A 23603-nucleotide genomic window follows, 5' to 3' on the forward strand; every position below is an offset into this window, starting at 1 on the left:
GGAAGAGCAACATATTATCTTCAAATTAATGAATCGGTCAAGTTGTTTTTATAACCTTAATAATATTTTCCATTGTCTCTCTTTCCTTAACACCTGTCTCCATTGCCTAAAAATTCACCTACTTTATTTTTTTGAGTTCAGATGAGTCATGAAGTGCACATTATGATGATAAATATATCATCTCTGCTTCCTTTTAACATGAACTCAGTGGTGTGATTCATGCCATAAACCTATTTTACTCATTCCATCCTTTGTTCACAACCTTGACTCTATTAACATCAATAGTACTGCTGGAATCACGTGTTTCTACTTAAAAGCTAGCATAAAGGTCTTATCTGCTTTACATTCTATAAATTCTGTCTGACACATTTTTTTCTTCTGACTCCAGCTATTCATAAATGCAAGCTGAAGAAACTCACCTTAAATATGAAGGTGATATTTTCCCCTCTATGATGCCATTTAACTGATTTGTTTGAGTCAATTAAATATTGTAAAGGATGTTCAAAAAGCTTTTTCTTTCTTTTACAGCCTAGTTCACAATCTCAAGCACTTCTGGGACTGTTTTCCTGTCTGTGTTAGGAACTCAATACTGTGTTCCTGGGACTGTGTTAGGAAATCAATACACCCTGTGTGTGTTGCCCAAACAGAATCCCACTTGGTGCTCTCTTGCCCGGTCCCAAAGACTACACCTATATTCACACCATCCCTTATGCCCAGAGCATGAACTTCGCTTCTCCAGTTTCAAGTGAGTAACAAATAGCTTTGCAGTAGTTCTGAGAGGGCAGTGTTCGGTGATCCTGACTGAGAGCAATTACATGTGTGTCATTAAAGCAACATGTAGCTGAGCCATAACAGTCTAAAGATAGTAGTACATCATTATGTGTGCTTGTGTCTGAAAAGCAAGCGAACATAAGATCCTCCTTAAGAGGAAGTTATTGGAAAGTAAAAGGCAACACACTACAAGATGTTTTCTATGCAATCCTTTCAGGAGGTTCCATTGTGACATTAAATCACTGATTGACTATGTTTGTGTGCTCAGAGAAAGACAATGATTAGAAGTTGCTGGTTAATTATAAGGTGGAAAGAAAACAGTGAGATCATTTGGAAGTGAACAGAAAAGCACATAGACATGTTGTGGGAGATTCTGAAAGCAGAAAGATTAGCTTATCAGCTTCCAGACCTAGAAAAGACAAGCAAGTGCAGAGACTGTTTCTTGTAGCTACAGGGGAAGTTTTGTTGGTTTTTTTTTCCTGAAATCAAGTAATTTCAGATTAAATATTATGTCCAGTGATAACCAATAACCAATGGCTTGCCTTTGCATTCAGGGCTGAATATATGCCAGATTTATCTGAAAGGGTCCTTGCAGTGAACAGATGTGGGGTATGTGCTGGGAAGCTGTGAAGAGGTGAGAGGAGTGAGTAGGGGAGGTAAGGAGAGGTGGTGTAGGAGATTGTGAAGTTTCCTAAAGTGGCTTCTCCCAGTAAATTTTTATTTGTTGCTGCAACAGGACAAGACCTACCAAGTGCAAATCTGCTAAGGCAACCAGATTGAACAATCAAGCCCATAGATTTTGGTTCAACCCTAGGCCAGGAAATTGCATGGCAAATTGATGAATGTCTTTTTCACTCAAGCAAATGGCAATCTTACTATTAATTTCCATTGGTCAAGACATACATTAATTAAAGCACCTACTGGGACTTGCTTTTTAAACATCTTCTTTGACCACAGATCTTTGAACATCTTTGGTTGCCATTTCTTTTGTGATGTTTTAATAGCAGTAAAACTTAATTTTCCATTTTCATTCAGGGTTGGACTAAGTTTTGCCATAACTCAAATTCTTAGGGCTAATTTTAATATTAAGATTAAACAAGGAAGTGTTGTTCTACTTGAAAAGCTCTTTTCCATGAAAACCTAATTTACAGCATAATGTTAAAGAAAGAGACCAGGGTTATCTAAACACTCACTGTCCTGTTTACTATCAGCTGAGGACTAAGGTATATTTATTAGAGAGTTGTTAGGTGTTCTGGCACAACGCATCTATCTGTACCTTTTTTCTTGTTTTCTTTCGGGATGACTACTGCCTGCTTATCCTGGCTTGAGAGGAGCACAGGACACAAAGTCAGCTATTTCTATACCTGTAAGAGATAAACCTGTGATGCCATGCCAGCCTGTCCCACACCCTTTACCTTCCATGCCTCCTTCCTTCCCTCTCCTGGTGGAGACAGCATTCTCCCACCCTTGGTCCCAGCTCCTCTGGCATTCAGCCACCATTCTGCAGCAGGTCTGACTGGATCTGATGTCTGCCAGAGACTGTTCCTCAGCAGCCAGGCCCCGGAGGTAAGAGCAGTGACTGAGAAAGGCTTCTCCCAAGTAAAATATGACTTATTCATAGGAACAGAGCACTTGGGGAGAAGAATGTTAATGTGAGATGAGCCGATGTCTCACCCAAAAGATCTACAGGCCTACACTTCCTTGGACCCCAGTTTCTGGATGGAAATACCTCTGAAGGACTTCACTTCAGAGCAGAGATCTTCTCTATAACAAGGCAATGCCTCTGTTTTGTGTGTTTGTGAGCTCCTTTTGCCAAGTTCATCTGATGAAGAAACAAATGGACACTGGAAACATTCCTGTGACTGTCCTGCTTCATGTACCACATGCTGCACATCAGCACAAGAGGAGTCTCTGCTTCTAAAATTGAACTCTCTTTCTTAACAACCTCATTTACCAGGACACTGAGCTGGCAAATCAGATGCAGACGACTTGCCTGGCAGTGCTGCATCCAAGCTCTGCCTTTCTGCAACAGAGGCTCTTCCCTTGAAGTTCACTGCAGGTAATTTCATCTCTAAATGCTTGTAGGTGTCTGGCTATCTACTTTTTTTGTTACTTATTGCACTTGGGAAGCTGAGAAAGCTCTTAAAATTGTTTGTTTCCTTGGGGCTTTGACAGATCATGTAATCAGAAAGGCACATGTAACATTCAAAAATATAATTGAATGTGTCCCAGTATATCTACAGTCAATTTTAAAACTGTTAAGAAATATCTTGCTTTGTCTTTCATTCAATTATTAGCTGGTAACAAATTAATTCTTCTATAATTTGCACTCAAAGAGTAATCTGTAAGTATTCACAAATGCAGGCAAATCTTTTTAGGTAGTGTGTGTGTATATATATATATAATAAACAAAACTAAAACTCCTACTTAATTTTGTGTGGTTTAAAATTCTGCATATTAAATATGAAGGGCTCTGTCTACAAGTATAATCTAAGGAATTATTTTTCTTAAAAGCAGTGACTATGATCTTGGTTCAGGAAGTCAATGAAATATTTCAAAAGATAGGCTTTCTTTCCGAAGATAGAAAATATGGGTGGGACAAAGGTTTGCTGCATCTTGTATTACTTTTTGGGAGTAGTTGTTTTCCTTGTGTCATTGGAAATGATACAAACATGCATTATTACTTGTTTGTTGGCATACAGGCTAGAAATAAACTTATTATCTATTTAATGTATGCCCTTCATCCTGGATCTCAGGTTTCAGCCCAGTGAGTTAAAGTGATTATCAGCTTTCAGGCTGAGTTAAATCTCTTCTCCCCAAATGTCAGTAGGAGGTTTGACATTACAGTAATTGGGACCAGGATTTTACTCCATGAGTATTTTTTAGGGAAGATCTGAAATGCTGTGTTAAAAATTCAAATGAGAGAAATCTCATCTTACAAGTATGGAAGGTATCCATTTCTATCTTTATGTAAAATGATTTAGTCAATACCCAGGGGCAGTTAATTTAAGACTGGTTACAGCTTTTACTTGCTGCTAAAAATTCAGCAATTCACATCTAGAATAGATTTTGTTTTTACTAAGAGAGAAACAGACTCCAGATATTTAGCTTGTGACACAGAGGTGATTTATTTTAGACCATGCATCAGTCCAGAGTAGATGGCTCAAGCTGCCAAAATCAAAGGCTGGTTGTCTTAGAAGTCCTTTTAAGTGTACTAGAGAGTTATACATCAAATTACGTGTCATTGTGCATAAGGTTTTGTGGATGGCACAACATGCAGATGCTTTTCCTTACAAAAGAGATGAATACATTAGCCGAGGATTTCTTAAAACACAGTATGTTGTTTCATTGACCAGAAGTGCTTTTCAGCTGAAGAAATCCAGTTGTCTCCTGACAGGAAGAAGATTAGTAACTGCTTAATTCACCCAGCAAACTGCAGTTTACACTAAAAATACTACAGGGTATGCATACTATGTAATAATTCACAGTATTTCACAGATGTTATGTACCTTACCACTAGGCTTTCAACTGGGGCAAAAAGACAACTGGGGCAAAAAGAAAGTAATACAAGTTCACTATGCAAAAATATGTTCTTGCTATTTCTACATAAACTTTTCAGCACAAAAGCAAGCTCAGACCATCTAAGTGGTGAAGGGAGTGCCCAGTCCAGCACTCAGATTGTGCAAAATTTGCTTCAGGCCAACTTTATTTTCTCCTGGTTGTGGAACCCTGTTGGGGCTGGTGTATAGCAAGGAGTTTAAAGGCTGGAATAGATGCCAGCAGTCTCAAAAGGGCTCTTTTAGCAGCCAGGGTTATTGGGGCATAAAGGAACCCCAAAGTCATTGCTCACTGACTGCCTCATGCCAATAACACACAGCAAGGGAGTGACAGAAGATGCTTGTAGCATAGGAGGTTTTCACTGTTCCTGGGGAATATCTTAGGGACAAATTCCTCTGGCATCCTGGACTCACGCAATTCTGCCCAGGTTTACCAGCGCAGCAGTGTTACAGTTTCAGGGAGACAACTGAAGTGCTGAAGATTACTTTTTAAAGACAAGATGCTGACAAATTAAATTCAAAGTATAAGCAGGGCCGTTCCAAGTGGCAACTCTCCAGGGCAGGACAGTTATAGCATTAACTTCTATAAATCTTTTCAGGAGCTTCAAATACTTCCAACATTTCATCACTCCCCTTAAACAGGGAAAATTGCAGACTCCTTTTTTGGAGGCCAGAATAATTATATCCTCAGAAAATAATAACAATTTTAAAAAGAAAAGTTGGAAAAAAACTATATGTGTTGGAAAACAGACCATATGATAGAATTAATTAGGTATCACAGTAAATACTGGCAAAAATGTTAATACAATAGCTTTCTTACATGCAGTCCTGGAAACTGATGTTGATAGAAAAAGGTGCAAAAAGAACTTTTAAGAGATTTGTTTAGGACTCTTCTTTGTAGCCAGGGAATAGCATAATGTCAGCTATAAAACCTCTGCCAAGCTGTGTATGTCTCACCCTAAAGTATGCACTTCTTTATTTGCATGTTCCAAACAAAACCAACTGGAGCAAATGTTTTTGTTGCTGTACATCCAGAGCTTTTTCCTCCATCATATTTGCTTGCTACTTCTCTTCCTGTAATTAGTATTCTGGGATATTTGAGAGGAAAGAATGGGAAAACAAGCATCAAAGAAGTCCCTTCAGTAATAAAACTGATCATATTCTTGCAGCCAGAAACTCAGAAGACAACATGAGCAGTGTGCTCATGCAGCTGGATACTTCCATGAATAAAGCATCCATTGTTTAAAAACGAACACTCTCCACTGAACTAACACTTTACAATAAAGCCTCCAACGAAGGTATGCTTTCCTTTTTTTTTAATGTTGTGACTAAAGTTATTGAGATAAAATTTGGTATCCACCCTCACATCTTTACATTAAACAAAACAAAACAAGACAAAAGAAGTCAGATAGAACCTGTGACAATACTATATGGATTCAGAGAAAGAAGAGACAAACTGATGAAGATTCAAAAAGAAAATGAAAGGAACTATCAGTCTGGAAAGCTGAATAAATAAGATGCATTGTGTTTGGACTCGGTTGGACTCTGTTTCAGACTCTCAGAATACCCTCACTTGGCAAGGCACTACACTGCCTATCGTGATTTTTAAGCCAATGGATGACGTTGGTGTTCACACATTTCTTAAATAAATTAATTCATCTGACACAGAGTCCTCTCTGTTTGCTGTATGGATAAAAGGAAACAGATTTAGTGCCATTTATACCACAGAAATTGAATACTCACATAAATATACTACTGGACATATACCAAGTTTTCAGAAAGTCACAAAAAGAGGAGATCCAAAAGACTACTGGATGCAAGAGATTTTTCTAAAACAGGAATTGTTGAAAGTTCATATTTTCAGTTTGAGGACCAACTTTTGAATCCCATACTTCCCAAGAAGAAGAATTTAAATGCTAAATTATAGCATCTAGAGCTAGAAACAACCTGGGACAGGGCTCAGTTGAAGCATAAGAAAAAAAAAAATTAAAAAAAAAATATATATATTTAATTTGCAGAAATTTTAAAGGCTTGGTGCACAGAAAAGCTAAAGTTGCTCTAAAACTGCACATCTCACAAGAGCCTAGAGGGGAAATATGCTTCTAGAGATGGATTAATGAGGAAAATTGAGATAAGGACCTCTCACTGAGCATGCCACTGGATGGCTGACACAGGGTGAGACAGTGGGGTCTGGATGGATCATGGTATGGCTGATCATAAGGCCATGATCTTGCAGACATACAAGATATTTAAAACAGGCTCAGACTTGCAGGCTAGAAGTGTGCAGGCTCCAGGAGTTCATCTCCAGGAAAGCTGGGTGTGCACAGGTGGCACCACAGGGGCTGCTGACAAAGTTCCAGCTGCTGCTGGAAGCAAGGACTGCTTGCCCTTAGCGTGGCTCATCCGGTTTGTCACATGGTTGTTTTTCTGTATGTCGACATGTTGTGTGTGCAGGGAGGCGTGTAAGGGAAGGAAGATTTTGATGTGTCAAGGAGAGCTGCTGCTGGCCATGCTGGCACTGCTTTGTCCTTTTGCAGTGGTCAGATCCACAAGCAGGACCAGGCTGCACCCTTGGCATCGGGCAATGCAGGGCCTCAAAATCAGCCTGGGCAGAGGGTGTGAGCTCAGCCACACCTATGCCCGGTGTGAGTGGCAAACCTCCTGGACCAGAACAAGACATTGTAATGTATTCCAGTGACTTTCAGAAAGTGGAGGCATCTCACACCAGCAAATAGATAAAAGGTTATTTATTAAACCAGATTTATATATTTGTATAAAATATTTATGTATTTATAAATATAATATAAATCTATTTTTAAAAAGGTTTTTAATCCTAGACAGTTACATCCAAATTTAATTTAAAAACTTATATAAGTTATTTAAGATAACATACTTGAATATGTATGATTAATATCTCATTTTATAGATATGATTTAAATTTGTAAAACCAGGAGTAATGGGGTATAGCAATTGGCATCCCAAAGGCATAACTGAGTAATGACTTAGTTGTGATTTTGAAAAAAGTCTGTTCCTAAAAATATTGACCACATTTTCATGTACATTTAGGAAGCTTAACAGCAGAGAAAATAAAAAAGCATCAGTGACAGGACCCTGAAGTTGAGTCAGGGGAGACAGGTTCTTCACCCAGAGGGTGGGCGGGCATGGGAACAGACTCACTAGGGAAGTGGTCACAGCCTGAGTTTAAGAAGAGTTTGGACAACACTCTCAGGCACATGGTGTGACTCTTGGGGATGATGCTGTGCAGGGCCAGGAGTTGGACTCAACGATCCTTGCGGGTCTCTTCCAATTCAGCTTATTCTGAGGTATTTTTATAATGATCAGCATTTGCAAAAATGCCATGCTTGAAGACTATGTGAGGTTTTATATATGTTCTAGTACTTCCATAAGCCTCAGTGGCCACAGGAACAGCTTAGACGAGCCAAGTATTTTTCTAGCATCAGTACTTCACCATCTGTTTCCTCCTGCAAACATCATTCTCAGCAGGAGCCAAGCAAGGTATGTAGTAAGCAGTGAGAAATGGCAGAACTATAAAGTAGGAACACAGTATAAGAAAACATCTACTTATAGGGTGGGCTATCACCAAGGGAAGCAATTTTTATGTTTTAGTGTAATAAAACAAAATAATTGTACCACACTGAACTTTTCCTGCAGTTTTAATACTAGATGCTAAAATATGAGGTACCTGATAATGTTTTAAGGTTAGATACAATTCTTGGCATAAAATTAGATTGGACAAAATTGCGATTAAATATAACACAGCACTGCAGATTCAGGAATTCTTTTCAAGATTAGTAAACTAAAGAAGAAATAAGTCATGTCATTTTCACTCTTCTCCAGTTTCTATGGCTACTGAAAACCAAGCTTAGAAACTGAATGATGCATATTTCTAACTTGGCAAATGAATTAAAGTCTAAATATCAGTGTAATAGTGTAATTCTGAACATTATTCTAGCTTCCTGTATTTGAGTTTCCTTTACATAAGCTTGAGATGAGATAGAACATAATTACTTGCTAATTGCTTTTCAGAGAACAGACTGCAAGAAGAGATGTACAGCACATCCTTCCTTTTCCTGTACAGCACCAGGAAAAGTTAACTGGCATGAGAATATTGGCTTATATTCAAGCTGAATCTTCCACAGCACAATAATATATTCATGATCAGCTATTGAGGATCTACCCAGTTACCCAAACATCACCTCACATAAAACTAAAGGTCCTGCATCTCTTTACCTGCCACTTGAACACAGTGTAAGTCTCCCACGGATTTTGTGTTATCATCTCTGATGGATGGCTTAGATACTCCAGAGCTTCTCAAATAGCATCAGGGCTCCCAAGTTAGGCAACTAATATGCTCTTTCTGTGACCAAAATAGCTTTCAGGCTACTAGAACCACTGTTAAATTCTGGGTTTATGCTCAGGCAGCAGATAGTGACCTAAAAGAATTGTGCTGGGACATGCAGATTGCATCAAGGATTTAGTAGGCAATGAATAGAAAAATTCATCTGGGAAGGAAACACAAGAAAAGCACTTTGGGAAATGATGTACTGAACACAAAAAAAGAGACATGAGTTTTGTGCTCTGATAAGATCAAGACAAGTGATGTAACGTGCTTGCCTCTTGATGTATCAGATCATACTGGTACAGCTTACATGCACTGGAATGATTACCTGGCACATGATACTGGAAATGATTCAGTATTTAAGTAATGTAGCAGGCAAAGCCCCTCTTTCCTCATGGGCCTTACACCTTGGCTCTCTGAGTATTCTTTTGTACATAGGCTTTGTTCTTTTAAGGTGCTATGCAAGCCACACTGAGACTTCATTAAACGTGCAATTTTTACTTCATAGAAGCACATACAGTTTCTGGACCCCTGAAAAAAGTACCCCAATATATAATCAATTGCTTAAAAATTAAGGCAAATTGATCTCATCTGGTTTGGCCCTGCTCTTTGCTGTTCTTATCACTAAAAGGCTGCCACTCACTATTTGCTGCACAGGGCTGTTCCCCCTGCTCAGCTCCATCTTCTGGTTCCCACCTGTTTTGCCTGGAAGAACCTCATCTCTACTGGCCTTGTCCCTCCACCACCCTTGGAAGGGCAACTACTCCGGTACCACAGCTGCACATGGAGGTTTCTTCCAGTTCCATTCTCTTTTCTCATGGATAGCATATATCTCTTTTTAGTAATTTTCAAGTTTCACTTTTTTCTCTTAGTAAACAAAGATGTGAGATAGCCACATTTTCTCACTTATTCTCTATCCCTCTCTCAGAGCTGTCTATTCATCATGCCAGAGATACTTTGAAAGGCAAATAGATTGACACATTAATTTTCATTTGGGATTCAAATTTACCTAAATGAGAAGGTCTGTCTGTATTAAATAACTTCTAAAAACACTTGAAGATGCTAAAATGCTAACTGTTTTGAGTTCACTTGAGGGCAGGAGGATCTAGAAAAGGCACATTTTGAACAGCAACAATCTGGATCGGGAAAGACTGCCAGCCAAAAAATCACATGAATGGAGCATGGTAAGGAAGCAAGAGAAGTCCTTTCAGAAGAGCTAAAGAAATATAAATACCCTTGATCCTTCCAGCTTGTGCTTCTTACTCAGCTGCAGATTCAGAGAACTTGGGAAGCAGCTGAACTGGTACTAGTGGCTTCTTCCCTGCCTTGGGGATAACAGAAAACCAAGATTGCAGTGGTTCTTCTACAGTCGCCACTGTAGTCACCTTTGCATTTGATGAGGGATTGGTACTTTTCCATTAAAAAAACAAATCACAGTTCCCTCTTTACTGTCACAGCAACTGGCTGTGACCAAGCCAATTCCACCAATGAATAGTCTTGTTTGGGTATTTTTTATTGGCAATATGAAGCCAAAAGTGGAAAGAGAGTTTAACTAGGACACAACCAGCAGATCTGGCAGTGGATATTTTTCTAAGGATTTTTGTCCATATGAGTTCTGAACACAAATGCCAAATGACATTCAGAAGAAAAGAGTTTAAGCTGATAAAACTGTGCAGCAGGGCTTTCCCTACTATTTTGGCTGCCTGTGGTACACAAATTACATTATATTTTTTGCTTGATTAAAAAGAAAGGAAGTAAGTATTAGCCTTCCTTTTTAATTAAACTGATTAAAGGATCATCTGCTTATTGTCCTTTCATTTCACTAGCCAAATGGGTTCTCAAACAGAGCTGTGCTGCAAGATAGAATATCTCTAATGAGGTAGCAACATTTTTGTAGATATCTACTTAGTTTATCAGGAGGCCTCATTGTTAATAGTCTCTTCTGCCTGAGCAGCTGTGCCTGTGATATTAGAACACCATGTTCCCTCCAGTACAGTGTGTGGAGTTATTTCATGTCCAACCAGAGATAAAATGTAAGCTACTCAAAAGGAACTTCCAAATCACCCTGTAAAAGGAAACTGCAGAGAGACAAGCTGCTGGTAAGAAGAGAGATGAAAGGGTTATGTTAAGCACTTACTGACCATATTTCTCTTTCGCTAAGCCTCATTATGCAACCTGTCAGGTGCAGAATACTTGCAGTTTCTAAGAGCAGAACAAGCATTGCAGATATGTGCAGAGCAAATATCTTTATTGAAATGACATGCTAGAAAAACAAAGTAATTTTGCATGGAAGTCAGGATGTAGAGGGAACAGGTGGCAGATACAGATATTTTGGAAAGGAGCATGCAAGAGAACAGATTTAATCTGCATTGTTACAGGGCTCAGTGGATATTTCCCTTCCTTATTTACAGATATTTACTGAAAAGAGAGTGAGACCACATGGTAATATATTTTTAATCTTAAGTATTCCTGCAGGCAGGGCTGTGAGGAGCTGGAGACGGGTTGCAGTGTCACCGGAGCAGGAACTGGCAGTCCCAGGGGGTTGAAATGGCATTCTGGCTTGTGGGCAGTGCAGAGGGAGCCCTGGGAAGGGGTCAGGGACACCTAAAATAAAGAAATGGTTTGCAATGGGTGACAAATTTTAGCTGGCTACATTTAAATTAGTTAATCCTCCATAGCAGACCTAGGCTTATTGTGTCTAAAGGTTCAGGATGAAATTTATTGGGAGACATTCTCAATAGCTGATTTGGGAATCTTAAACTTTCTTAAGTGCTTGTGTTTTCTTTACCCTAGTCCTCTGTCACTTGGGTGATTTGTGCCAGGCATCTGGTAACAGATGTCCTCTGCAGAGAGTTCTCCAGCAAAAAGGCATTAAACACTTTAGCCTTTTCAGCATCAGCTGTTCAGACCTTTCCTCCCCTCAGTCCAGCAAACTAAAGCTTTCTCAGCCTTCCTCTGACCATTAGTGCAATTACAAAAAGATTTCCTGTTACTCCTTACAGGCACGGCCTTTCTGCTACTCCCTCCCTAACAGAGTTTTTCTTTCTTGCTGTTGCAGCCCTGCTGGGATTTTTAGCACTCTCCTTCTGAACCCAGGTGGGTAACAGAGTCTTCCACAGCAGTAGTTTACACTCCTATCCTCTGGTCTCCCAACTTATTTGTTTCCCTCTGACTTCACCTATCACATTTTGAGGCTGGTGAAATCTGCTCATTTTGAGTATCTATAGCCTCACACTCTTTCTCTTTACAGAAAACAGGGAACTCCAAAACTTCAGAAATAGCCCAGGCTGTCCCCATCATGACCTCTAAAGTTGTTGAATAGTTAATCCTTGTGTATTATTTTCCCAAGTAGTTAAATAATTTCATTACCACTCCTGTGTTTTGAATGCAGAAATGTAAAAGCATTCAGAAATAAAAAAAACCCCTTCACATCTCTTGCTTTTTTTTGTGCTGAAACTGTTCCTCAGTGATATGTTAGCATATGAAGAGGTCAGAAAAAAAATCTTTTATTTTTTAAAAATATAAGTCTCCTCTGATACAATATACTCAAATAAACACAACTCTCAGGTCTTGCAGTATAATTGAGCAATCTGTTGGAAACGTGAAAACTGCAGACAGCTTTTAAAGAAGTTGTAGTTTTATTTTGATTCTCTCCAAAAGTGCAGAATAATTTAATACTAAAGGATCTCATTCATATTGCAGTGAAACCAACAGTGAATTTCTTGTACTTGTTGGTGGATTTTAGCTACAACTGCAAGAATGGAGCAAAATGAGATGTTCAATGTTTTGCATTAAATCTCAGTAACCAAAATTGGGAGGAATATTTTAAATTGTTTATAACCATAACATTATTATGCTTAAGATTCACGTCTCATTTTATTGGTTTTATAAGGAGCAGAGAGTGTTCTTAAAAAGCCCCGTTATTAATGATCATATGCAGGGATCTTGAAAAATGCAGACTATTTAAAATATCCCTTTAAACCCCAAATAATAGTGTTTTAGCATTAGCCTTATTTAGCTTCACTGTCTTTTTGAGTAATCCACACTGCTCTAAAAGCTTAACAGTCAAATAAAAAAAAAATTATAATCACTAAATACCAAACTATTGGTGTAAACAAATCTGTACAAGCATAGTTCAGATCTAGGGAAAAATGAAATACAATACAGGAAGTAGTGGACTATTATGTGTAATTTATTTTTCTCTCTTCATGGGCAAGGTAGAAAACCACAAAAAGATGTTTAGAAGAGGAGACAAAGTAGTAGTTTTATCTCCTGCTCTTCATTTTCTTGGCTGAAAAAGAATTACAATCAAAATATGTACTGACATCTCCAGAACTGAGCAAAATTTGGGCAAATACTTTTAAGTGCAAAAAGCACACTTTTCATAATGACTAATTGGATGAAAATGAAATTACACCAGTATTTTCATGAAAAGAAGATACTTGACATTACAACACTGAGTGGAAGCAGAAGTTATTTCTAATATGCCATAACCTGCTTGCATCTGTGGATGTGCAGTGGCAGGATATGCAGTAAATATTTTCAGATTTTTGCTTGTTTATTTTTGGGAGCACTTTGAAGATGAAACTTGCACCATTCTCAGTAAAGATAAGGCAGACTATGGTCCTGGGATGCTGTACAAAACGATTCTTCTATTGTTGGAAGAAGACACAGCAAAAGTTTTTAAAAGGCAAAGTGACAGGTTGCTAAGGGTTTTGTTCAGAAATCACAGAGCCATGAAGCATGTCAGAGAGGTGTGCTTATTTCAACAGGTCTTGATTTAAAGCAGAGGGAAGCTGGGGGCTGAGCAGCCCGGCACCTATTCCTGTGGGACACGACAGTGCCGTGTGTTGGTATTTCAGCTCTTGTTCCTGGACAAAAGGAGCTTTCACTTAAACTGAAAGGTACTGAGTAACGAGCCCTCACACAGCACAAAAATCCGAACACAACTGTCTCAGCAAGGCTCTATCAAAGCATAGGAAATTTGCCATGGCCCCTTAAATTTTCATTTTAACTGGAATAAGAAAGATTCCATCAGCAATTACAGAGCCGAGCAGCAAGAAATCTGTTTTTCTCTAGCAGCTGCTATTGTGCAGGATAGACAAAGAGCTAAGGTAGGAACAAAACCCCTTTTCAGCTCATCTGCAGAAGACGATAAAACATAGAATCAAGATCTTTCAGATAATAAAATATATTGAAGAGGCAAATTCATGCCCTCTCTACAGCCCTAATATGGCTATAGCCAGCCTTCCTTGCCTCTTATGAATTCCTCTGCTAGTGCTACAGCAACTTGTCCCTACTTCTTGGCATATTTGAGCAAAGGATTTCAAAGAGTCAATCTTTGACCTTCCCAGGTGCTGCTCATTTAGAGTTTCATTTTATAGGCAGTAAGTCCAGTAGGGGTCAATGAGGACCACAAGCATTAAAAACCGAAATGCACTTTAGTGTGCCTTGTTATAGACCTGGAATTTTCACTATGTTAAGATAAGCATTTAAATATTATGCCTCAAAGGTGATATAAAAGGCCATAATAATTAATTCTAAAGTTACAATTTTAATGAATATATATCATAGCCTACCAGCTATGTTTTCCAATGTCTCATAGCCTTTGTGAAAATGACACATTCTTAAGCAGAGGAGAACAAGACTCAGAGCAGGTTAACTTAGTGCAAATGGGTTTTTGCTGCCAGAAAGACTATTAATGATGCACTGTTTCCTGAACTGAAGCTCACTACCCCATCCTCTGAATGCACACTCATTTCAGAGCAGGCAGTGTAAGATTTGGGACCTGGTTATCAGTGTGCATTACAAACCTATGTCTGGAAGATAGGTGTCCACTTTAGGACACAGGGAGGTGCACGTATCTCTAAAGGTAATCTAAAAAACACCTAGCAGATATTCTACTAGAAATGCCTGCAACGGTCAAAAGCCAAATTAAATAAAAATTTATGACTGTGCCAGTGGAATCCAAACATGAATACTGTAAGCAGTGGTAGGAATGTCCTAGAAGTAAGCAACAGATACTGGCCAGCTCCTGTGTGGTAACACCTTATGGATCAAATTTTTCACATTTGAAATTTGTGTGAAAAAGATATGCTGAGGACCTACAAAAAAAACCTTGGTTGGGATGAAAAAGGTGAATAGAATAATTTCTTACAATAAGGGTGATGAATTAAATTAAATTAGTATAGAGAAAACTGGAAACAAATAGATGTATAACTTTTTTTAAAAATGCAGACTTAACTGCAGACTTGGGACATAAAAGTTCAAAAGAGCTAAGAAAAATAGGTGAGATAAAATCACACAGTGTCAGTCCAATGCTGGCTATTAAACAGAATAATCCAAATGCAGATTATATGGGAGGAAGAGCTAATTGGGGGGGGGGGGTTGTGAGTGTTTTTGTTTGTTTGTTTGTTTGTTTTGTTCTGTTTTCTATTGTTGAAAATAGCATTCTGAGATGTTTCATAAGCTATACATGAGTTGAAAATAAGAAGTTAACTATATTGATTGAAACCACTACACACAGAGCACATTTGTATTTTCATTACAGTTAAGAGCACTGATACCACACAGCTGATGAGCTGTTTTGAGTAATGAACCATATCTATTTTGTCATCCGATGCCCTTTTCTGTTGTAGCACAAGAAAGAATAAGTTCTAATTCTCAAAGCTGAATTGTTGCCTAGTCCACATTAATAGTGAAAAACATAATCAGGACTAATTTGATGAAACAAATGGCTTTTGATTAAATGAAGCTATGCAGAAACATACAAACAAATTCAAACACTATTTCCTTGAGTTGCATTCCTCTCAGGTCCTGGTAGAGATTGAATTTGAGTGTGCAGTAAATCATATTTAAATTCACTTCTGTTAATAATTTCACCAAAAATACACAGAGACTGGTAAATAGTAGGCTAAAGGTTAGGACACTGACAGTGGCTGTCATGGGTCTGCTAAGTAGGAAAGCAGGAAATCCCCAGACCTCCCTTCTTTCACATTTCTCCCATGCACAAGGGACAGAGAAGAGGTATCTTTTTCCCATGGAAAAAAACCCAGCCAAACAACTTAAATTCTAAACTACCTCCTACACTTTCCTGAGAGTTAAAACCCTTGCTGCATGCTGACCAGCTCTTGGCTCCTCACACTTACCCACTGTCAACTCTGAAATCCATAGCACATTAAGAAAGCACAAGTTGAGGACAGCCCAAAGTAAAGTGAATAAAAATTATGACAAACATTGCAGAGAATATAATTCCCTTTTTATTCAGTCCTTTGGCAGAGTGTCCATTCTGAGATGCCAGAAGAACAGAGAAAAAAAACCCGAGGAATCAGGGAGAACTCACGTCAAAAGACAGTGAACCTTGATTTGAGTCTTTATGATCTTCTCTTCAAAATGCAACTCTGCAAACAGCCTACAAGTATGAAGTGTGGTTTGAGGAAAAATAAAATAAAATAAAGGCAAACAAATAAAAGTAAGAATATATCACATCAGTCAATCTCTATTTCAGGAAATGATGCAAGCAAAGTCCATAGCAAAGTGGGCCTCCCAGAAACACTCTGCCACCCACAGCATTGTGTAACCTTCCTTTGGTGTGAAACACACTGCGCTTAGCTCCTGCTAGCAGCAGTTAGCTGCACCCCATGCATCCTTGCTGAAAGTTAAAGAAACAACAAACAAATGCTGTTATTTCCCTCCCTCTGCAAAAGTGTGTCTGATTAAACTTCTGTTACAAAGCCCTGCAACAGCAGAAACAAGTCCTGCAGTTTCTGATCGGAAAACTGCCTGCTCCACATCTCACCAGAGGGAATGGAAAGACCGGTTTGCTTGAGAGCTATTCATGTTTTGGATCTTGCCTCTTTTTGGAGCTTTTGACCTTCAGTTTTATTGTCTGGGATTTTTTTCCCATTTCCCTCGTTTTCTTTCCCATCAGCCAGCTTTCTCTGTTTCTTTCTACTCATAGTTTCCAAAACTGAACAAGGATACAAGGAAGTACATGGTCAGGTAACAAAACTCCACACCTGACAATAACATTTTGGCAAACCTCATGCAACAATTCCAGCTGATAAATGACTATATCACATCATTTTTAATTTGGCTGCCACCATAGTAAGTCTTGCATATAGAATATCCCACTGCACTACCTCAAACCTGACACTTTCAAAGAATATCTATATGGACTATTTCCTGGCAGAGTAACGGCTACCTTAAAACTATTGACTAAGCAAAGTAAGACTAAAAGAGAGCACATTATTTGACATTATTTATCCTGCTCTCAGGATATTTGGTTGGATTTTTTTCCCTCCTATTCCTTTGAGGCCACAACTTCCCACTGCTGCCGCAGCAACGGTTCATCTGCTATTGCCTTCTTGCTTTCTGAGCAGGGCTGGTGGCAGGAAGCCACAGTTGCTCCTTGTGTTTATCTCTCCCAATCTCGAAGCCCTGACAGAGTGAGTCTATTTGGATAGCAAGAAGCAGTGGTAACTAAGCAGCCACAAAATTTAAAAGGGACATTTCCAGCTAATTGCACTCCTAAGAGTAAGTGCAAAGCAAGTCTTTTATAATAGAACAAGTATATTTTTTAATGTGAATGGAATGAGAAAAACAAATAGCAGGTTTGTGTGGGTGCTTTACTTACATTATCTTAAACTAAATCTTCCTGCTTAAGAATAAAAAGCTCTTCATCCTAGAGATGGTTTTTGTTGACAAACATATTAGCAATAACTTCATATTCCAGTTGCAATCTCCATGTATTTCATCTTGAGCCATTCCATGAGAAGTTCAGAACCATGCACAGCCCACGTTCCTTCTTTCTCTAGAATGTAGTTCCCATTTCCTGAAGGAATCAAACAGCCAGATCCACCTAACCCTTTCCTGGAGTATTTAACACCCTGCCTCTGGACGAACTGTTTCAACCAAATAGTTAGAGAAATCATTTGAAGAGGTAGGTCTAAAATGCAAGCTTCAAACCCAGACCTGAGCTTTCTCAAAAGAGGTGGTGCTCGGACCTAGGACTTTGGTTCAAGGTCAGTCTGCGAGTCAGGAGTAGACTCACAGCACATACTGGAATCAGCAGTGCTCCTGGTACTGCATCCTGGTTTTGTATAGAAAATAATGACTGCAACACTCTCCAAGAAACACTAACAGAATGGTGATGAGACTGCTAGGAGTAGTTACTCTTCTAGATGGGTCACTAGAATTAAAGACAAAATTTTTCATCAGTGGTGCTCCTGAAAAGTAAGATTTGATCCTATAAACACCATCACAGATTTCAGGTCTTCTGCTCATGCATAGTCCAAGGGTTTGATGAGATCAGGGTGCAATTTTTACATCTCAAGCACCATTATCTTTAGTGGACTTCCATTATAGATGATGAAAAGCACATTTAAAAGAAGGAGCTATGCCTGCATTTTTGCAAAGGTAAAATCTGTGTAATCTCTGCACACGCCTGTCCTCTCAACAACCTGCTGCCAGTGCAGCCCCACTGGACCAGATGTGATACTCAGTGCCTTTGCATGGGGTGAGAGCTAGTTTGAGGAGGTTGGTGCTTCCTTAGTTTTTCGAATGATGGGCAAGATTTCCCAGTGCACTCTGTCTCCCTTTTACTGCTTCAGGGATGCAGAGTGGTCATAAAGTTTAATTGCTCAATTAAGCAGGCTTTACAGTTGCTCTGTGTTGCTGGAGTGCCAAAAAGCAGATTGAGCAAACTAGTGAAGCTGGATCATTACTGTGTTGAAACCAAGGCACACATATTTGTGTGTGTGTGTGTGAGAGAGAGAGAGAGAGAGAGAGAGAGAGAAAAAAAAACATTCAATACGCGGGCTAAAGTATCCAAAATACAGAAGTGGGTATAGATTGTACAGGAAGGCACATGTTTCAGTGCTGTGGAGCAAGTTACAAGCAAGAACCCTAATCCCCCCGATCTCTTTGCAGGACAGCAGAGGGAGCCCCCAGTGTGCAAGTCAAGGTGGCACAGCCAGGCTTCTGTCAGGGCTGCACGATGGAGGGGAAACACTGGGAAAATAGCTGGGGCTTCCTTCCACACCCATGGGGCAGCAGAAACAAAGCACAGGAAAAGGAAAAGAAAAAAAAAAAAGCATGCAAGTGTCCATGACAATTTGCAAATGGAGGAATCTAAACTCTCATGAGGGGTTGAATTCAGTGAAGGGAGCTGTAGGTGAGGGCTCAGACCAGCTCTGCTTCTCGTCATCTGCTTGTCCTTTACCAGCTCCCTCTGGCAGCCCCACAGCTTTTCTCCCCACCCACCACTGGCGGGTTCCTGTTTCTTTTAAAGCTTCTTGGTTGTGGGTGACCTCGGATGCATCTGCATAAGGAAAGGACAGCAAACACTTTAGGGTAGTGGAGGCCTCCAGAGACAATTTCACTACAAATAAATTCTTTGGTTATCTTAATGGCAGCAGGCATCTCAGTAAAAGTGGTTTCATGCTCAAGAAAGATGCCTGCCTATTTCCAGGTTAATTTTATATATACACACACCCCCCTTTTTTTTTTTTTTTTTTTTTTTTGGTAACGAAGAAGTTTGCTGTCAGTATTAAGCAGTTGTGGAGGCTTGTGGGCCTACTAGGGGACTTCCTAGGGCTATGCCTTGGAAGAATGTTGCCTAGACTTTAACCTCTCCAATGGATCCCCTGTTTAACTGACATGCTGTCAGTCAACCCCAGCATCAAACCCTCCTGTGGGCCCCTTGGCTGTTACATCCCTGGTTGACCATATATGGTCAGTTTTCTAGTAGTTTCTTTTTTTTCTTTGCAACCCCCCCCATTGGTTTACACCCCTGTCTGTTTACCCTTGTGTTTTCCTTCTGGTCATTGCACTCCTTTTTCCTACCCACACCTCTCGGTGATTGGTTGCTACAGTTGGCTCCTCCTCCTTCTAACCATGGCCTGGACTCTCCAGCCATCTTTGCCTTTGTCACTGCTTCCCTTCAGTGTGTAGGCAAAATAAAACTACTGCTGGATTGCCATACAAAGGCCTTTCCTGCCGCCGTGGTTTGGAGAGTGATCAGCAGCCTGTGAGTGTGCTGTTGTTTACTGTTTGCCAGGTGGGGCCCCCTCCTCTTGGAGATGCTTCAGGAAGGTTGTGGCAGTTTTAACACCCATCCAGATTGCAACAACTATTGACTAGAGCAGTGCTGCTCAAAATCACAGCTACAGCTACCAAAGGAGCCATGAAACAGTTCAAAAGGGCTGCAGCTCACAAAGAGTTAATCAATCCAATTAATATTTTTATATTAAATTGTCAAAAGCTCAAGCCAGTAAGTATTTCTTTTGGAAAGTGGGTGTTGTGCAGGGCTTGCAGGATTTTCAGAGACAGACACATCAAAAAGCAAGCCATGCTTGGAAAACCAAAATAATATAAAATTGTGAAATGGACTATGACATCAGTCCCCAGCTCAGACCCCATATGAAAAGCATTGCTTTTGAGATCCACATTGAAGTTTATAGCAATATTTTTTCAAGCATTATTTTTGAGTCATGACAGTAATACAAATCAGCTGATTTCTAGGATACTTTGGTACAGGTAAGTAGTGATGAATTTGAGTGAGTTAGTGCAAACACACTTCACTGTAGCTTGTCCACTGTGTTTGAGGTGCCGGTCTTGCTTGGTGGTGATGGAAAAGCTATGGGAACATTAGCATTCACCCCCATGGCAGCTGGCATTAATGCCAACCCGGTGTGCTACCTCTCTCCATAGCATGAGGACACTCATAGCTATGTTGGGCTGTGCATTAACTGGCTCACAACTCCCCATCTCCTGCCACCCACCCACATTTAGATCAGCACTGAGTCTGTTCCAGGCTGCTTGTCACAACCCTCTGACAAAACAAAAAGAGGCAAAGGGATAAAGGAGAGAATTAGCTAGGGCAGAAGAGATGGAAGGAATACGTATGTGGAGTGGAAAGCACTTGAATATATCATTGACTATGGTTTTCAGTTGTGCTTGAGGAAGCCTTCAGTAGAAAGCATTCTACAGGACCCCAAACAGATGACAGAAGTTGCAAAGGTCCCTTTAAGTGAACTGATTTCAAATTTAGATCAGATTAGAAAAACTGGAGGTCTGATCACTAGATGGTTATGCAAGAGTCACATGTGAAATCATCAGTTGGTCTTTATATTGTAGCTTGAGTGAAACCCTCTGCCCAGCCTTTCCTCTGGAGAGTTAATACAGGAATAGCCAAAAGAAAATGCATTTTGAGATTAATTTTTCATTCTCAAAACATCCCATAAAGTGGTTGTTTCTTTTGGACATTTGGCAAAGAATAACTGCATACGTTCTTTAGAATAGCGTTACGTTGTTTGGATCAGAGCTACCTATTGAACAGTTGTCACATCATTACTCAGGGACATATGCCAACAAATCTGAAATCCAAACTTGCAGACATTAACAGGAACATGGAGAATTCAGATTAAATGTGCATTTCAAGCTCTAAACAGGCAAGCCTGCACTGACATTGCGCTATATAAAGTAAGATTTCTGTTGCTACGGTTTCCAAATGGCCTCATTGTGAGCAATCAATAACGGCACTGAATGGAATTGTTAAATTAAAACTGCATATCCTGATGCTGAAGGCAAGGACTCTGTGCAAGTTCAGTCACAACTACAGGTTAGCTTAAGTCTTTGTATTCAGAGGATTTGATCACTGCATAGAGGAAATTCATGCATGCACAGCCTGAGATCATACAGAGATGGTCTCTTTTTCTTTCTGCACAAATGATCGTTTGACTTTTGTGCTGTTAAAAGGCAAATAACTAACTGCAGAATATTTTATTCAAAATGATAAACTGCTGTATCACATTTTAGTATTTTTAAAGCACTATTAATATTATTTCTGTTACATAAGAACTGTACAAATGAAATCTCAAAAATCAATACAATACAGAAAATTTCAAGTTTTCTCTGATTTTAGTGAAAAAGATATAAACACCAAGTACATTCAAACTGAACATCAAAAGATCTGAAACTGGATGCTCTTTATGGATAAAAAAGTATTTTATCAGCTCAATATGAAGAGGCAAAAATATATAATTACCATTAAACAGATTTTGGAATGATGGAAGAAAAATTATGTTTGTGGCTTACCTATCTAAAATGTTGCTGACCATGAAGTAGAATTACGTGGTAGAGATTATATGGGACCTTTTTTTCCAAAATACTTTAACTCTTAAAATAAACAACTAGCAACTGAGTCCAGAATGCATAATAAACAGACTTGAAGAGCTTTTAACCCCAATCTTTAAAAAAAAAAAAAAAAAAAAAAGGAAGAAGGGAAAGTGCTTATATAAAAATAACTAAGAATAGCAGTTCAGAGCATCTTTAAATCCAATGAAACACATTTTTTAAACCCTTAATACCCTGATGTATTTGTTCTAAGCACAACGCTTGTGTGTCTGTGAGATACTCAACCTGTTACCTTTCAAACTCCTCAAAATAATGGAATTGGTAGAACAGAAAGGTTTAGTCCCCTTGAAACAGACAGCACACTAGATGGAAAAGAAATGTTCCAAAGAGTTCCAATGATAACAAACAGGAATCCTAATTACAAAGATAGAGGTACTTTAAAAAGCTTAATCTAACGGACTTTCAGTTAGATATAAATTATGAATCTGCAAACAAAACTCAGGCTCCTAAGTTACCTAAAGACAGAGGTTTTGTATTCCTTTCAGATTTAGGCATCTAAATCTCATATACGTTTTAAACATTTTTGAAATCTGGTATTCATTTCCAATCTAAACACTGATTTTTGTGGGTATAAAATCACCAGAGTTTGTATTTCTATACTTACCTTACTCTCCAAACTCCTTAATTTGCCAAGACTTTGTAAGCTTGCATCAGCAGCGTCTTTCATGTGTAAAACTAGAGGCATAAACCATAAAATCGCAGAACCATCTATGTCAGAAAGGACACTTTAAGATCATTGAGCCCAACTATAAACCCAATACTGACAAATCCAACACTAGAACATTTCCCAAGTACCACATATACACCTCTTCCAAATACCAGAGATAGTAACTCTGCCACTCCCCTGGGCAGCCTGTTCCAGTGCCCAGTCACCCTCTAAGTGAAAAACCTTCTAATACCCAATCTAAACCTCCCTTGACACAACTTCAGGTCATTCCTTCAGGTACTGAAAGAACAATTGACTACTGGATGAGACTTTATTTGTATGAACGTTCCAGTTCATCATCATAGAACACATATTTTATTCTTTTACTTTGTGTGTGAAACCTTCTGTAGAAGAACAAAGTACCTTACAAAATGTGAACTTCGTCTTCATAAATAAAAGCATCTGGTTTGCTATCTAACCATCTGGATTTGTCTAAAGTTTATAGTCTCCTGAGTGTTATTCACAGGCTCACATATGATCAAACCTCCACATTTTTATTCAGTAAAAGCTTTCCCACAGCCCTTCATTTTTTCTATCTGTTTTTGATCTTGTAAAAAAAATGTCACTTTAATATGTGTGTTGTAATACTGCATGTGTTTGTGTTTCTGTGAACTGTGCAGATCTCCTAGTGTGTGGATATTAAGGGCTAGATTCTCTTGGGAACAGTGGAGGAATGAACTACAGAAGAGTCATTTGGAGATACCAGACTCTACAACTTCTTCTCTGTGGTCCCTGGACAAAAGGCTAGGTGAGGGTGGATAAATTACTTTAAAATGCATCAACTATTAACATGTAACAAGGCATTGAGAATTGTTTCAGTTCAAGAGCTCCAGCTGGTAATAGGTAACAACCATGTTGTCAATCCTACACCAGACAGGTACTCTGCTGTGTTTGACAATTCCATGATTCCTGACAGCACGCAGCATCCAGATAACCTACCTGTGTTTGGCTCTGTGTGAATAAAATGTGTTATTATTTTCCCTTAATTCTACAAGTTCGACAGTCACTACAT

At 39.1% G+C, this 23603-nt stretch overlaps 1 long non-coding RNA gene across 1 annotated transcript; it reads left to right on the forward strand.

Annotated features, from left to right (window-relative positions):
• Positions 1 to 2759: 2759 nt before the first annotated feature.
• Positions 2760 to 23334, forward strand: LOC120751624 (uncharacterized). Its single transcript, XR_005700476.1, has 4 exons — positions 2760 to 2830; positions 5498 to 5626; positions 11747 to 11784; positions 23212 to 23334. It is a non-coding gene; the product is annotated as an uncharacterized LOC120751624 (long non-coding RNA).
• Positions 23335 to 23603: the final 269 nt, after the last annotated feature.

The sequence above is a fragment of the Hirundo rustica genome, chromosome 4 (genome assembly GCF_015227805.2).
Source record: "Hirundo rustica isolate bHirRus1 chromosome 4, bHirRus1.pri.v3, whole genome shotgun sequence".
Classification (NCBI taxonomy): Eukaryota; Metazoa; Chordata; class Aves; order Passeriformes; family Hirundinidae; genus Hirundo; species Hirundo rustica.